General features: G+C 46.2%; 1 pseudogene; it reads left to right on the top strand.

Annotated features, from left to right (window-relative positions):
• Positions 1 to 356: 356 nt before the first annotated feature.
• LOC101786672 lies at positions 357 to 3485 on the top strand (annotated as a pseudogene).
• Positions 3486 to 4052: the final 567 nt, after the last annotated feature.

Here is a 4052-nt window from a genome sequence, read left to right as displayed (position 1 = left end):
AGGATAATCTCATCATACAAACCACTGCACGGTCCGCGTGGACTGCTCAAATGTCAAACACAAGACGAGGTTGAATTGGTAAACTAAATGTGGTCTGAACTTCCAAATTTCTGCATTATTTTACCTACTGCTTTCGTAATCGATGCAGAAGAAGAAAAACAACCTTCGCTTTTCTTTCCGACTTCCCGGATGCAGGAATGCCACTCACCCTTCTTTTCTTCCCGATTGGTCTCGTCAGGCTAAAGAAGAAGAAAACACCTGCCATCCTTGCTGAAGTTAGAATCTTCAGTCTCGCGAGCTAATATTAGCACATCCCTTTCAAAATCGCCTCGCCGTTTTGAAACGAGAAGTGCTTGATGGCTTGGTCGGCTATCAGGTATGCCGCTACTGTTCTCCTCCTCCTCCTCCTGTTGGTGCAGCCGTGTGCATCCGACGACCGCCTCGTCCCCGGCAAACCGCTGTTCCCTAGTGCCACCATCGTGTCCGACGGCGGCAGCATTGCCTTGGGCTTCTTCTCCCTGACAAACTCCACTCCAGCCAAGCTGCACCTCGGCATATGGTACAATGACATCCCCCGGCTCACCGTCGTGTGGGTCGCCAACAGAGAGACCCCAATCACAAACAGCAGCTCCTCTCCGCCATCGCTGTCCCTGACCAACACCTCCAACCTCGTCCTGTCCGACGCCAGCGGCCGGGTCCTTTGGACGACAAACATCACCGGAAGTGTCTCTCCATCGCCACCGGCCACCGGCGTCGCCGCGGTGCTTTTGGACACCGGCAACCTCGTCGTCCGGACTCCGAACGGTACCACCCTGTGGCAGAGCTTCGATCACCCGACCGACACGTTCCTCCCCGGGATGAAGATCTGGATCAAGTCCAGTAATCACAGGGAACGCCATGCCGAGCGCATGGTGGTGTCGTGGAAGGGCCCCGACGACCCCTCGCCGGGGAGCTTCACCTACGGCGCGGACCCGAACACGTCCCTCCAGTAGTTCGTCTGGAACGGGACGCGCCCGATGCTTCGCAGCGCCCCCTGGACGGGCTTCACGGTCGACGGCGAGTACCAGGTCAACTCCAGCGCTTACATCTACGTGGCCATCGTCAACACCGAGGAGGACACCTACATATCCTACAGCCTCTCCGACGGCGCCACCCACACCAGGTACGTGCTGACCTACGCCGGCGAGTACCAGCTCCAGAGCTGGAACAGCAGCTCGTCGGCGTGGCCGGTTCTCGGGCAATGGCCGACATGGGAGTGCAACCACTACGGCCAATGCGGGCCGTACGGCTACTGCGACAGCACCATGGCCGCTCCGACGTGCAGGTGCCTCGACGGCTTCGAGCCTACCAACCCCGAGGAATGGAGCGGCGGCAGGTTCTCGCGAGGGTACCGGCGGAAGGAGGCGCTGCGGTGCGGCGACGGCGACGGCTTCTTGGCCTTGCCGGGGATGAAATCGCCGGACAAGTTCGTGCTCGTCCGGAACCGGACTTCTGAGGAGTGCGCGGCGGAGTGCGCCAAGAACTGTTCGTGTGTGGCGTACGCTTATGCTGATCTGAGCAGCAGCGGGACGAAGGGCGGCATGACGAGGTGCTTGATTTGGGCCGGCGAGCTGATTGACACGGAGAAGATGGGTGATATGGCTGGCGGTGAAACGCTCTACCTCCGGTCTGCAGGCTTGGATGATCCTGGTGTGCAAACGACTTTATCTCCTGTGCCTTTCTATCGAGTAAACTTCGAATTGTTGGGTATAAACATTCAGGCTTGCGAGCATAAATCATTGCACTGACGACCTTGCACAGGTAACAGAAGGAAGGCAAAGACCAAGTTAATGAAGATTTTGCTGTCTGCAGTTTTAGTAAGTAGCATTGTGATACTTGCGGGGATTATCTTTGCATGCTTCAAGTTCCAAGGTACAAACTCTGCTTTTATTATACGTCTATATGAGGTACATGGTGCAACAGAATGGATGATAAACATTTTTGGGGCAGCTAGAAGAAGAAACAGGGAAGATCACAAGAAGCTTGGGTTAATTCTGGGTGATACTGGTACATCTGAAGGACTTGGGGAAGGGAACACTGCCCAAGATTTTGGATTCCCTTTTGTTAGATTTGAGGATATTGTGGCTGCAACATTGGACAAGGAGGTTTTGGCAAAGTTTATAAGGTGATTTCTTCTCTCAATGCAGGCTTCTGCTTGATTCAGTTCAGTAATTATTTTGAGTTGCATGTATGTCAATCTTTTCTCTTTAACATTTCTGAAGGCCGTGTTAAGTGGTAAGGAAGTTGCTATCAAAAGGCTGAGTAAGGATTCTGCATAAGGAACCAAGGAATTCAGGAATGAAGTTGTTCTAATTGCCAGATTGCAACATAGAAATTTGGTTCGACTTCTTAGTTGCAGTGTCAAGGGTGAAGAAAAGATGTTGATTTATGAGTATTTGCCTAATAAAAGCTTAGATGGTACCTTTTTGGTATGTTCAAGTAACACCTTAATATAAGCTCTTTAAAATATCAAAATGACATCTCATAAACATATTGCTTTCATTCGAACCTTCACGCAGATAATTCAAGGAAAATGTTGCTAGATTGGCCGACACGATTTAGTATAATCAAAGGAATCGCAAGAGGACTTCTCTATCTCCACAAGATTCAAGATTGACCATAATTCATAGAGATCTCAAAGCTGCTAATGTTTTGCTAGATGGAGAGATGAGACCGAAGATAGCTGACTTTGGCATGGCAAGGCTCTTCAATGACAACCAGACAAAGGCAAATACACATCGTGTTGTAGGGACATAGTGAGTGCTTATTTTAAATAAATAAATGCTTAAATTAGCAATTGACTGCATCTCCATGTAATAATTAATACAAGTGAAATGGTGGAATAGTGGCTACATGGCTCCTGAATATGCAATGGAAGGCATCTTCTCAATAAAGTCTGATGTCTATAGCTTTGGTGTACTACTCGTGGAGATTGTAACTGGTAGAAGAAGAAGCTCCATGGATGACATAATAGGATTTTCGAATCTTATAATCTACGTGAGTATATGCCTTTTGTGAAGTTCTAACTCAAGATCAAAGTCAGAGGATTTGAATCTTTTTGTAGCTATCACAATCGAAATGATTGTTTTGTTTTTAATAAATGATTGTTTTGTTTTTAATTTTCAGGCATGGAATATGTGGAAGGAGGGGAAGACAGGATGTTTGGCAGATTCATCTATTATGGATACTTGTTTGCCAAATGAAATTTTGCTTTGCAAGTAGCACTCCTGTATGTTCAAGAAAACCCAGATGATAGGCCACATATGTCATCTGTTGTGTTCTCGCTGAAGAATAGATGCGTCACACTTCCGAGGCCAAATCAGCCTGCATATTTTGCACAAAGGAGCACTGAGATGGATCAAATAAGAGATAACATTTACAATTTGTTGAACACTCTTACTCTTACAAATATAGAACCACGATATTTTTTTTTAAAAATCCTTTGAGTTTTTAGCTTTGTTACAATGCTTTTAAAGTACCAGTGGTACAGTGGTACTTGCAGGTACTTTCCTTTCTTATCCTTTTTATAAAAAAGAATTAAATAGATTTACACACAATTAAAAGACATCATATTTTTGGTACTTTCCTTTAGGTACTTCATGGTACTTCCTTTATTTCCACCGTTCGATTTCGCGGGATAGACGGCTCTTATTTTTTTCCAAGTACTCTAGTTTTATCAAGATTGTACAAAATATGAATAAAAAAGATTGTATGAAATACTCTTACCTTGGAGAATGGAAGTCCGAAACTACCAACACAAATTGAGGGGCGATGATTTCTGGGATGATAATCACCTGCGTGCTCATTTCCTTGCTATTTTTCCTGTTTTATCATCATTATATTTTAGGAAGTGCTAGCGCCCAGACGTTCGATAATTTTGTTTTATCGGACGCTTAGTTGCAACATTGAAAAATAACTATCGAAACATCAAAAATCAACACTTGCAACACCGAGGATTGCAACACCTTTACGTGCATGAAACATCCCGAATTGCTTCGTGCAACATTCAAAAC

The sequence above is a fragment of the Setaria italica genome, chromosome II, assembly GCF_000263155.2.
Source record: "Setaria italica strain Yugu1 chromosome II, Setaria_italica_v2.0, whole genome shotgun sequence".
Lineage (NCBI taxonomy): Eukaryota > Viridiplantae > Streptophyta > Magnoliopsida > Poales > Poaceae > Setaria > Setaria italica.
Note: the sequence above shows the minus strand (reverse complement) of the source record. Positions and strands in the feature narration are given on the sequence as shown.